General features: G+C 45.9%; 1 protein-coding gene across 13 annotated transcripts in view; it reads right to left on the bottom strand.

Annotated features, from left to right (window-relative positions):
• Positions 1-13938, bottom strand: part of LOC138971784 (twitchin-like) — a 307593-nt gene that overhangs the window by 213538 nt on the left and 80117 nt on the right. For 8 of the 13 annotated variants that reach the window (XM_070344594.1, XM_070344586.1, XM_070344584.1 and 5 more), the window contains exon 1: positions 11681-12049. The exons of 1 other annotated variant lie outside the window; for it this stretch is intronic. The gene's annotated coding sequence lies outside the window, so the exon portion shown is untranslated. Of the gene's footprint in view, positions 1-11680; positions 12050-13938 lie in introns of those variants that run through there. 4 more of the 13 variants (XM_070344588.1, XM_070344596.1, XM_070344597.1 and 1 more) reach the window with 1 other exon arrangement.

Genomic DNA, 13938 nt, shown 5'->3' with positions numbered 1-13938 from the left:
CCCAGCGTCTCTCCCCTAAACCCTTCTCCCCACATACCTGTTTTCGTCATTCCATTCCACGAGTCAGTCAGACACCTGTGTTTTTTCTAAGAGCCCCTTGCTGTGACTCAACCCCCTGAAATACGCCACCGTCCCACCGCTCTGGCTTCTCATGCCACGATTTACGCAGTTTTCGCTGATGCTTGCATGCTCTTGCTCCTTCAACAATGTCCTACGTTACACGCTGTGACCATCACTTCTCAGTCCTGGGGCGCATTTGTGTGCCAGGGCCGGACCCAGGGGGGGGGGGGGGGGGGGGTCCAGGGGTTCCGGAACCCCACCCCTGGAAAAAGCATGTACCTTGCTTTGACTTTTACTAGTTTTAGCACCAAAACAATGCTGCTCTTAACCCTCAAAACAAGGCCCAGAATGCACCAGATTGCACAGATTTTACATCAAACATTTTCCGGGGGACCATGCCCCCGGACCCCCCTAGTTCGCGGCTTCGCCACTTCGCTGATTTGCCCCCCCCCCCCAAAAAGGAGGAACCCCCCCCCCCCCCCCCCTTACAACTCATTTGGTCCGGCCCTGTGTGCTGAGTCAGAAAAAGGTTGGAACCGTATGCGACCGGCCTTTGTCCGCCTGGCTGCAAAAGGTTTACGTGTGTGTCTGAACACGAACAAAGACGAACACTATACGACTGGAGACAAATGGCAACCGGACATTTAGTGTCTGTGTGTCTACTTTGACAGACCATTGGGTCGACGTACTGTAAATTTAACGTTTTGTTTTGTTACGTTCCAATAACCTACACTTCTTCTTTTTTTGATTCTGAACATTCACAGAAAAGGAACAGGCACAAACACACACACACTGACACACACACACACACACACACACACACACACACACATACCCCCCCCCCCCACACACACACACACGACAATTCTACAATCAGTAAGATCAATTAGTGACTGTTTTCAACAGAATTGCAATCTCTGCAAGCCAACCATCCACCTACAACGAAACTTCGCCGAGCGCCTTCGGGTTTTGCAGACAGACAGGTAGCACCGGTAGACTGAAGAGTCGGCAGGCGCATTCCATTTGCGTCACTAATACATCTTGGCACAGTGCTATCGCGAGAGGGATCAACAACAAGGTAACAAACAGGCAAAGATTTCAATCAAGCCAGCGAAAAAGTAGAGGGGAGAAAATGCTTGCCGAGGCTGGAAGAAGACGAAGAGACTGGGAGAGAAATGACTGAGTAAAACAAGGCGGCTTTGAAATCAAAACGGGCAAAGAGCAGAGAGAGAAAAGTCGCCCAGGACAGACTGACACATAGAAAAATGTGCTGTTCAAAACCAGGCAAACCAGATTTCAAGATTGCTATTGACGGCGCAGCGTGTGACAACGAAAGGACTTAGAGAAATGCAGGAGTAAAACAAGGCGGTTTTGAAATCAAAACAGGCAAAGAGGAAAGAGAGAAAAAAATTCGCCGAGGACAGACTGACACACAGAAAAATGCACTATTTAAAACAAGGCTAAACAGATCTGAAGATTGCGCAGTCTGGCACAGCGTGTGGAAACGAAAAGCATGTAAAACCCCAAGCAAAGTGAAAACAGTAAACGGAGAAAACTCTTTCAGTCTCAGCTATCAACAGGTATGGCAAGCAAAAGACCTCGGTCATTCTGCCATCACTGCAGGTCGCTGTTAACACCTAAACACACATACACCTGTGTGTCTCATCTAAAGTCGGGGTAACTCCCGGGAAAACGCCCCTAATGGTTTCACCGTGAGGGCGTAAAACAAAAATATCAACAGGTGAACAAACTTGTCAAAGAAAATGGCCGAATTTGACACCGTACAAATTATTACTTTAAACAAAAATGGCCTTCTTCACGGAACCAAGAGGAAATGTGCCAGCAAAAGCAAACCTGAAACAAATGGCGGAAACATGAGCCAGGCAGTCATTTCATTAAAATGAAACTGTAGTGTGTTATACTGACATCCTGTTCTCAGAGCGGAAATGGAATCCACAGACGGAATAAACAGACAAGGAAACAAAATGGAGACACATTTCAACCAAAAGAGCACAGCCGTAAATGACAAAGAATATCTCAATAACGAGAAGGAAAACAAATGAAGAACACAACTTGTTACAAAACCAACACTTATATACACAACCCAACAAAACACCGCGATGATATGCGGAACAATGAAGCTAAGACAAATATACAACAAACAAAACAAAAAAGAATTCAAAACAGAAGCAGATAATACTAATAGTGTCAATTCACAACTCAACAAGGTCGAAAGGGATCACAAATAAACCATCTTGTTGTTAAGGACAAGAGAAACGATGAAACAGCAGAGAGGAAGCTCTAGACAAAAGTAATGTACACGAGAGCAAGATAATGGCAGATTTCTAGCACAACACCAACGTGCAAGAGGGCCAGCCAGAGGAAGGTAACTCTGACTGAGAGTAGATCTGCAGACACTAATTGCAAAGAAAATTGCTGATTAAAAGGCTCAGACAGTGTCAATCTATCCAACAAAACTCAAACGGTCAACAGCACCCAGGACATTGAAGTACATGTACCACAAAAGGCAATGAGAAAAAAAATACAAAGCCTCAGACAAATAATTGTTTGCAATCTTCCTCTAGAGGGATAGTAAGTACCTTTCAGTTCAACGGTAGAAGAATGTAATACGACAGAACAGTATAAGGAAAGCACAAAATAGTGTAGCAATAATCGAGAACGATGCGCTAATTTGGAGAGACTGGGGGGAGGGGAGAGACATTCTGTTGGAGAAGACAAGAAGGACATGACATCTGGGCCAAGAAACTTAGTCTAGACTAAGTTCTTATACCACACACACACACACACACACACACACACACACACACACACACACACACACACACACACACACACACACACACACACACACACACATACACACACACACTGCAGACGTACACAGTAAAACCAGCCCAAAACAGCCGTGCATTAGGCACGGCATACGCGGCAAAATGGAACAGTTCCAAAAGAGCCTGCATTGGAGCATCTCGTCATTTCTCAGACGACTGAACATCAACAGCGGGAATGCTATTATTTCATAGGTTTGACAACTGGAAAACGCTTTTCTAAAGATGCGTTCCCGATAAACAATTCTAATTTTTCCCCATTCATATCCTCACGAATCTATTCCACCTCCAATCTCTCCCCCTACCCCCTACTCTTACACCCTCATTCCTGAACAAAAGGAGGGGGGGATGTACTTTTATTTTATACGTTTGCCATCTTGGAAACGCTTTTCTTAAGATGTGTTCCTGGCAAACAAACCTACTTTTTCCTCTTCATTGTCTCCACTAAATGCCATACCCCCCCCCCTCTTCCACCCTCCCCCCCCCCCCCCCCCCCCTCCGCCCCTTTCCCATTCCTGAGCAGCGGGGATACTATAATTTTTCCGTTAGGCAACTGGAAAACGCTTCTCTGAAGATGTTTTTACCCAAGAAACAAACCTACGTTTTTTCTATCTCATCCACGAATCTATATCCTGAACCCAACACCAATCTGCCACACGTTAAACCCTGATCAGTGGGAATACCATCATTGTATACATTTGACAACTGGAACACGCTTTTGGTTTTTTTTCCACAAGCCAATCTTCCCCCTCACCTTCACATACACGACTTGGTGAGTGAGAGAGAGAGAGAGAGAGAGAGAGAGAGAGAGAGAGAGAGAGAGAGAGAGAGAGAGAGAGAGAGAGAGAGAGAGAGAGAGAGAGAGAGAGAGAGAGAGAGAGAGAGAGAGAGAGAGTGGTTGGAACGCAAATTCAGATTGTAATTCAATCAAGGCGGGTTCAGAATGTAACAGATTCTGTGATTGGTCAAAGTACTGGTGTTCAATTGCACAATGTCGCTGGCCGCTGTTTGAAAAGCAGACTACGGCAATAGTCACGATAGAGAAGATGACCTTCGGACTTACTGAGAAGGGGGGAGGGGGGGTGTAGACACAAAAGAATAGCCACTACAGATTATGTATTCCAACACAAGGTGAGAAGAGGAAGAGGAAGAAGGAGCGAGAGAAAGAGATAGAGACAGAGAGAGAGAGACAGAGATAGAGAGAGAGAGATAGAGGTAGAGGGAGAGAGAGAGAGAGAGACAGAGATAGAGAGAGAGATAGATGTAGAGGGAGAGCGAGTGAGACAGAGAGAGTGTGACAGAGACAGAGACTTAAAGAGAACTTCAAAAACAGTGAGACAGAGAGCTAGTGAGACAGAGAGAAAGAGAAAGACGGTGAGACAGAGAGCGACAGAGAGTGAGAGACAGGCAGACAGACAGGCCAGCAGACAGACAGACAGACAGATAGACAGATACCTATTTATATCTCTCTCTTTTGTTTTAGTTTGTTTTCTTTACAACACAGTGAACATACAGACAGATACACGCACAGACGGACAGACACACAGACACAAAGACAGACAGACACACAGACATATAGACTCAGACGTATTCATATCTTCCTATCGCACACCGTGGAATTCAGAGCCAGGGGCAGACAGACGGCAGGGAAATCAATCATACACAAGACCCGCCTGGCAGCGGAAAGCAACACGAAGGAAAAAGTTATCGCTTTCCAAACAAGAAGGCATGCTATGAATCTAGTAGCTCCAGCAGTGTGTTGTCTTTCCGGACTCTGCGATGCGATACCTTATATCTAGCTATTGCATTGCTGGAAACACGTCCCGAAAATGGATGAACATGCAGTTTGTCATTTGCGTCATTTGTGTCATGCAGTTCTCCCTCCCTCCCTCTCTCTCTCTTTCTCTATCTCTCCCCCCCCTCTCTCTCTCTCTCTCTCTCTCTCTCTCTCTCTCTTGCTTTTTTCTCTAACATTTATAAAACATGTTATCATTAGATTAGTCCCTCTCATGGACGAGGGCTGGATGTAAAAAAGCAGCTATTTGCTTATGCCATTACCCTCGTCAATAAAGAATATGTCCTGTCTTGTTTTGTCTTGTCTTGTCTTGTCTTGTCTTGTCTTGTCTTGTCTTGTCTTGTCTTGTCTTGTCTTGTCTTGTCTTGTCTTGTCTTATCTTGGCTTTTCTTGTTTCCAAGCCAAACTAGCTTGTCGTGTTGTTATTTTTACGTTGGATGCCCAGATGGCTCACCTTCGTCACCTATCATCCACGACCCCAGAGTATGCGACCCGTTTACATGTATACACAGAGAACAAAGGTGTCTCACTGATCACTAGCCTGATTCTGTCACACGCAAGTCTGCTCAATTTATTCTACTGAGTCGCTAACTACCTTGGGCATACTAATGTGTCCCACAGACACACTCAGATTCCTCAATTGTGTCACTCACTATCCTTGACCTGATTATGTGACCCAGTTATTCCTCTTTGCCAGCAGGTTATGGAGAGACGCCAAAATGTCAGAGCTACTCCCCGTCACATTATTATGCACACGTGTGCAACTTAGGGACAACCGCAAAGAATACAAAGACAAAACTGAGATACACTGTCTGAACAATACACGAGTCTCTCTCTCTCTCTCTCTCTCTCTCTCTCTCTCTCTCTCTCTCTCTCTCTCTCTCTCTCTCTCTCTCTCTCTCTCTCTCTCTCTCTCTCTCTCTCTCTCTCTCTCTCTCTCTCTCTCTCTCTCTCTCTCTCTCATCTCAGCCTCCTCACCACCCCAATGGAAACCCTCCCGTGAATTTTACTGGAAGCAGCTCCTTCAAAAGCATTCCAAGTTGCATAGTGTAAGCAGAAGATTCACAACTGAAATCGTGTATTATGTGTATATTTTTACGGTTTCGCTTACGACAAAATATGGCAGGGCTCCCCACGGACGCCCGTCCTAGAGGGTTCCGGTGTAACACGAAATTTTTACTCCACGAAAAATTTACTCCGGAGTAAAAATTTCCTACGAACATCTTACTCCGAGTACACCTGTCATACGAGAAAAGAACTCCCCAAGACACGAACAAAGTACTCCCTCTACGACATTTGTACTCCCCAATTTTTTACTTCCAGTAAAAATCTCGTACGCGAAAATGGGATGCGGGCGAAGGGATAATGCCAATATGTGATCTCGCGCACACGAATGTCGCGCTACCCTCCTTCCACCCCTTCCACCACCAAGACTAACAGGGGACAAGGGAGTAAAAATTTCGTACACCTGGCATGGGAAGTTAAGTTGCTCGTGTTAGGGTGAAGTAATTTATTCGTTATTTATTCGTCTGGGGAGTAACATTTTTGTACGAAATGTTTACTCGGAACTCACCTGTTGTGGGGAGTAATTTTCTCGTGTAATGGGGGAGTACTTTTTTCGTAAAGGGAGTAACATTTTCGTACGAAATTTTTACTCCGGAGTAAAAATCTCGTGGGAGTAATTTTCTCGTGTTACACCGGGACCCCCACTTTTCATTTTTAGAGGGTCCATGGACCCCCTTAGGCGGTGTATAAGAGGGTCCCAAGAGTCCCGGGTCCCCAAACCACCTGTGTACATATATAACGCCTTGTGATCGCAAAAACTATGATATGAAGTCGATTTTCAAGTTTTAATAACAAGCATATTCGAGGAGGACATTTCAAAATGCAACACACACGCACAATTTCAACTTGACTTTTGGTCTGTCAGACTCCACACACCTGATGCACACACCGGCACTGTTGGCCTAGTGGTAAGGCGTCCGCCCCGTGATCGGGAGGTCGTGGGTTCGAACCCCGGCCGGGTCATACTTAAGACTTTAAAATTGGCAATCTAGTGGCTACTCCGCCTGGCGTCTGGCATTATGGGGTTAGTGCTAGCACTGGTTGGTCCGGTGTCAGAATAATGTGACTGGGTGAGACATGAAGCCTGTGCTGCGACTTCTGTCTTGTGTGTGGCGCACGTTAAATGTCAAAGCAGCACCGTCCTGATATGGCCCTTCGTGGTCGGCTGGGCGTCAAGCAAACAAGCAAACAAGCAAACAAACAAACAAACTTAATGCACACTGTCAAACACAAATGTGTTGGTGTGTCTCTGTAGACTCACCTATGGGACGCACGGCAACGGAAATTTAGTGCGTCCCGGGACCCGCTCTTGAAAGGTTTAGTGCGTCCCGGGACCCCCTCCATTAACTTCTAGTACGCGATTTTGGCCTCTAGAGCGTATAGGACGCAGGGACGCACACTTTGTGGAGCCCTGTATGGACACGCACAGATAGACGAAACAACTTTATCCAGACGTGAACAACGTCATCACAAGGGAAAGAAAAGCACACAAAACAAAGTGACACGGAAACACACACAAAAAGTGTATACGTAAGCAAAAGAACACTACAGCCAGAATCCAATCGTACGAGAAAAGGCTTCAAGCAAGAGAGGGCCAAGTCTCGGTTGCCGCATCGCATTTTGGCACGGGTTCTCCAAGACTTAGGCCCGTGGCCAAGTTTCCTGCATATGAGTGTTTGTGTAACAGAATTCTCTTCTCTAGGCACCCTTTGGTAACTACCAAATCAGGATCATATTGTTCTGTTGATGCAGCACACTAACAACCACGAATTTGATACTTAATTCTTATCTTCTCATTCGTTCTTCTTTGTCTTCTTCTTCTTCTTCAATGGGCTGAAACTCCCACGTTCACTCATGTTTTTCCGGGGGAATTCGTTCGTGTTAAACTTAGCAGAAAACTTATAATCTGAAACTAATTTACAAATGGGCGAGATAAGAAACGTAAAAAAATAAAATTAAAAAAAATAAAAATAAATCCCTGCGCTTAGAACTGTACCCACGGAATACGCGCGATATAAGCCTCATATTGATTGATTCGTAGAATGAAAGAAAGACATATTGTTAGCATTCTACCCAAACCTCTCGTCGTATTGCCAAACAATTAATTTATTTTAAAGAGTTCTGCTCTCCGTGACATTTCAACAACACATGTAAGGTAGGCCTAATTATTGCACTGATATTGATGTTTCTTTGAACGTGTTCCAATGCCATTGGCTGATTTATCGGCACCGGAAGAAGGCTCATTCTCTCACTGCACCGGATGTGACCCGGATGTTGCTCAGATCTGTCAGCGTGTATGCTTGACGTTTTTTACTGTCTGTGTGTTACTTTGCTCTTTCTTTCTTATTCCTTCCGGTTTCAAAAGGGCAGATATAGACTTTAAACGAAATTGCACGTGTTGTTTTACATTTATTTCGCTTGAATGTCCATAGTTTTTTTTAAACTAAACCGGGAGTGTTTCGAGTTCACTGAAAATATAGTTCCAGAATTCGTCAATTTGAGACTTTTTTTTAGTTGTTTGCTCTTTTTATATTTAGTCAAGTTTTGTTTTTTTCTCCTCTTTCCAACACAAGCTGAACAAAACCTTATAAAGTATTGTTGCCTTTTCTAAACACCTTGACTGCTAACAAAGATCTTCAAGGCTACACTCTTTGATGCGGATCATTCCAAGCCTTTGCACTCCCAACTTCCATGCTTTATTTTTTATTTTTTATTTGCGAGGATTTATATCGCGCACGTATCTCACCACACAAGGCGACTCAAGGCGCATGTTACCTATTAATGCCGTGTGAGATGGAATTTTTTTACACAATATATCACGCATTCACATCGGCCAGAAGATCAACAGCCTATATAGTCTTGAGTCGAGCGTTTGAAAATGCCTGAGTCTGAAGGCGGGTGTAACTTACACCTCTTGGTATCAGTCTGCCTTAGAGATGGGGACGACAGTTGGCCGAATGGCCAGAATAGCGCGCTGCATTCCTGCATAGAACTAAGGCGCGTCTGCCGCGACGGTGCCTGAGCTAAACATTGGCGATCATTGCTCACAGCCCGGCACACGGCACTGTAAACAATCCCCGTCCCTTCACTCTCTCGCCACCACATGATCCGCCCTACCCTTGGTCTCATGCCTGTATAGGCGCTGCATCCACCTTTCACGGCCTATTATTCCAGGTCACACGGGTATTTTGGTGGAAATTTTTTATCTACACCTATACAATTTTGCCAGGAAAGACCCTTTTGTCAATCGTGGGATCTTTAACGTGCATACCCCAATGTAGTGTACACGAAGAGTTACACGGCAGAGTTTTGAAACTATAATGTGTGCGTTCGTATAGGAACTGCCTGTTTAGTGCAGCTAGCAGAGCTTCGAATGTATTATCGTTCAAACTGCAACTCGTCTGACTGAAAAGCCGCTCAATATATCACCATACTTACACAAAAAAAGTATTTAACGATAAACAGCCAGATTTGGCCGACACAACATATCTTACAGATATGTAAAGTGTAAACTGAAATTCTTTCAAAGGAAGCAGGTATGACTAGGCTTCTTACAGTTTAACACAGGAAAAGGTATCCGGGTTGCACGTGCATACATTGAGTTCACATCAGTTCAAACTGTTGTGTTTTCTTCATCCAAGACCATCTATCTGTGTTTGTTCGCCTTCACTAACTTCTTGTCTCTTTACCGCTGCCTTTTCTGACTCTTACAGAGAGTGATGATGATCAATTCATATCCGTCTACACACAGCAACATACACACAGACAAAAATACACAGACACACAGACACACAGACACAGACACAGACACAGACACGGACACACACACACACACACACACACCGGCACACACACACACACACGCACACACGCACACACACACACACCGGCACACACCCACACACACGCGCGCAAGCACCCACACACACACAGACACACACACACACACACACACGCACACACACACATACACACCAGCACACACACACACACACAAACACACACACACCCTGCCAATAAGCCCCCCCCCTCCCGTGAAGCTGAGGGGGAAAGAAACTAAACCGAAATAATGCAGAGACTTGTTTGTTGATTTGCCACATTTCAACTGCGCGTTATTCCCCGATCGATCATTCCGTGTCATTTTTCTCGGCTGTTTTCATAATAAAGAGAGAGTTGAGTTTTTTTTTTATAATATGTATATAATTTGCGTTTTGCAAGTTTGCATATCCTAAGTTCTTTCCATGTTTGTATTCATGCTTCCTCAAACAGAGAGTGAAATCTGCTGGAACGAGACGTTTTATGCACGTAACTTTTCGAAAACTCGACCTAATTATTCCTATCGCCGCCTCCCCACACACCCCCCCTCCCTCCCCCCCCCTCCCCCCTTCACATCTCCACACGGTTTCCTCTGGTACCTACCCCTATCTTCTTCACGCTGACACAAGCAGGAACAAGATACAGCGCGTCGGGGAAATGGAATGCAGCGTCCACTGACGCTTTTTGTATATTCCTAACCATTCTTATGGTTTTGTTTGTGCGGGCGAACCCACATAATGACCTTGATATCTACGTTATCTATTTCTTCTGAACTTAGCTTTATATAAACGAACCTGCCCAGGCGACCACCACTTGATAACGACCACCTCTTGATAACGACCACCTGTCCACAACGCCCTGACGATTTTTTGCCCATTACATTCACCTTTCAAACAAAACCACTTGACAATAACGACCACTTTTGGTCAGTCCCTTTCGTGCTCGTAATAGACAGGTTCGACAGGTTTCAACCCCCACTCGACTGAACCCTCACATAACAGAATGTGGCCAAAAATACGTCTTCAGCTTATGAATTGTATGACAGATCAGAGCAAACGGATTTGATCACGCAGTCAATTTAATAATCTTCTTCTTCTTCTTCTTCTGCGTTCGTGGGCTGAAACTCCCACGTATACACTCGTGTTTTTGCACGAGTGGAATTTTACGTGTATGACCGTTTTTACCCCGCCATTTAGGCAGCCATACGCCGCTTTCAGAGGAAGCATGCTAGGTATTTTTGTGTTTCTATAACCCACCGAACTCTGACATGGATTACAGGATCTTTTCCGTGCGCACTTGGTCTTGTGCTTGCGTGTACACATGAAGGGGGATAAGCCACTAGCAGGTCTGCACATAAGTTGACCTGGGAGATCGGAAAAATCTCCACACTTAACCCACCAGGCGGCCGCGGCCGGGATTCGAACCCTCGACCTTCCGATTAAGAGGCCGACGTCTTACCACCACGCCACAGCGCCCGTCAATTTAATAATCAAATGCCTTTCTCCTTGAACGCCTGTATTCAGGAAGCGCATACAGCTTACACATTCTGCAAGGGCGATCCTTTACGTAACCGATCCTATCTCTAATCTCCCAAACACGTTGTTTTTCAGTAAGTATTCAGGCCCACCCGTTGAAAGTTATTAAATCCAGGCTCCCGTCGCGATACGGACAGAAAAGTAGTGTTTTACTGACGTAACGTGGGCGTTCCCTGGTTGCACGGATCTGAGCCAGCAAGACTACAACATTACAGCATCCCATAACGCGTTCATCTTCAAACACAGACCTTGCTACCTCAGGTAATCTAATTAAGACTCTTACAGGCAATCCGCTAAAGGGTACAGGTGAGGGAGTGAGCGGGTAAAAGGCCAGGCAGCCTTGGGAGGAAGCCGCAGGTAAAAATTGCAGGTGAGACTGAATTGCGCTTCTTGGAAAAGGGGGGAGGGGTTACTCTCAGTACTAGCCTCCGTAGTGCCGATAAAGTCATCACAGCGGTTTGGATCTTGAATGGCAAGTAAACAAGATTATGTTGGTTTGGACTTTCCACAGAGAATCACACAGAGAGAGTAACAAACGGACAAAAACGCTCGGTCCTTACCTTACTTGGCTCTCAATCACAGGAACAATCTTGTTATCCACAACCGCAGCAGTAGTGGTGGAAGTAAAGTAAAGTATCCAGTACCCACAAAGTGCCCGCACCCACAAAATGGTAACGGGGGTGTCTCTATTCTTTCTTTCCTTTCAAAGAGCTTCTCTCAGACGTCGAAACTTTTCGGTGTGTGCGCGAGGGGTTCGAACTTGAAAACGTACACAGGAGCAGCTGACTTGCAGCCTGAACGAAGCGGTGGCGTAGCTCGCGCTCTGACTTCCCGTGGCTCCAACAGACACAAGCCCACGGCACCAGGGGCAGGTAGGTAGATGGAGAAGAGGAGAGAGAGAGAGAGAGCGAGAGAGAGGAGCCCCACAGTAGTAGAACGAAGGGCAGAGAACGGTTCAGGCCAGCGATCTTGCTTCCACGTGCGGCGTGTTCGGGTCTTCCCTGGCACCGGTCGCTGTCAGGTAAAGCAACACCTTGGGTCTACAACACACGATGGTGCTCGCACCACACTAGTCCAACCCTATCTCCACTGACTTCTCTCTCTGACGGTGTGTGTGTGTCTCTCTCTGTCTCTGTCTCTCTCTCTCTCACTCTCTGTCTCTTTCTCTCTCTCAGTCTCAGTCTCTGTCTCCCTCTCCCCCCCCTCTCTCTCCTCGCACTCTCTGTCTCTTTCTCTCTCTCAGTCTCAGTCTCAGTCCCTCTCTCTCTCTCTCTCTCTTTCTCTCTCCCTCTCTCTCTACCCTCTTTCTTTCTCTCTCAGTCTCTCTCTCTTTCTCTCTCCCTCTCTCTCTACCCTCTTTCTTTCTCTCTCAGTCTCTCTCAGTCCCTCTCTCTTTCACTTGCCCCCCCCCCTCTTACCCCCCCCCCCCTCCTCAGTTCCCTTGCCGGCTTTTACCTGCGCAGACATTATTGTTGTTACCTGTGTTGTCTCTCGATGCACGGATGAGAGACTGATTTTTACTGTCTGTGTGTCGGTGTTACCGTGTCGGTTATGCGCCCGAGGTTATGTGCTCTCTCTCTCTCTCTCTCTCTCTCTCTCTCTCTCTCTCTCTCTCTCTCTCTCTCTCTCTCTCTCTCTCTCTCTCTCTCTCTCTCTCTCTCTCTCTCTCTCTCTCTCTCTCGCTCTCTCTCTCTCGCTCTCTCTCTCTCTCTCTCTCTCTCTCTCTCTCTCTCTCTCTCTCTCTTTCTCTCTCTCTCAGTCTCTCAAATGAGGATAGTGTGATGAACAGCTTCAGCAGAATTGTGTTCTTCGTGTTACAGAAGAGACGAACCCTTTTTAATCAGGTTCAGTGATCTGTCATCAATGACACGGGTTTTGATGTATTTGCTGAATTTTATGCGTGACTATAGTTTATAACTGTGCAGATACGGTTGCTGTTATTTTAACCACTATTGTAAGGGGCTGTGGCCTTTGACAATTAAAGCATATCTGACAGCGACGAGAGTGCGTACAGAGAGGAGGTTCGACGGATGGTTGGCTGGTGTTCGGAGAATAACCTTGACCTGAATGTGTCAAAAACCAAAGAAATGATAATGGATTTCAGAAGGTCGAAGGATCCACTCGATCCTTTGTTGATAAATGGGGACGTGGTAGAGCAGGTTGAGACTTTCAGATTTTTAGGCACCATCATTTCAAGCAACCTCTCGTGGAACCAAAACACCGAGTCAATTGTCAAAAAATGCCAGCAGCGCCTACACTTTCTGAGACAATTGAAAAAATTTAGACTTAACGGTAGCATCCTTGAGCAATTCTACAGAGCTACAGTGGAAAGCATCTTGTGCTTCTCGATCTCTGTGTGGTATAGTGGCGCTAGTGAAAAAGAGAAAGCACAACTGGATAGGATCGTGAGACAGGCATCACGGATAGTTGGGTGCGACTTACCATCCATCGCCTCATTGTACAACACGCGGCTCATCCGGAGAGCCAATTGTATCATCGGCAACACCACTCACCCAGCCAACCCTCTGTTTGAGCTTCTCCCCTCGGGCAAGCGGTTTAGAGCCCTGAAGACTAGAACTAGTCGTTTCAGGAACAGTTTTTTCCCAGAGGCCATCTTGTCTGCACTCTGAATCTGTTGTTGGTGCTTGTGTGGACGCTCATGCAGAGCAGTACACTAGTCCTGTGCTTCTTTTGGGGGGTTGGGTGGGAGAAAGGGGGAGACTCTAGTCGGTTGTGCAAATAGTATTTAACCATGGGTGTGAATGTGAGTGTGGACGTGGATATATGATTTACTGCAACATTCAAAACAAAATCATGT

This window comes from Littorina saxatilis, linkage group LG7, assembly GCF_037325665.1.
Source record: "Littorina saxatilis isolate snail1 linkage group LG7, US_GU_Lsax_2.0, whole genome shotgun sequence".
In the NCBI taxonomy this organism is placed as follows: Eukaryota; Metazoa; Mollusca; class Gastropoda; order Littorinimorpha; family Littorinidae; genus Littorina; species Littorina saxatilis.
The sequence above is the reverse complement of the archived record's forward strand: the minus strand, read 5'-3'. Positions and strand labels throughout refer to the sequence as shown.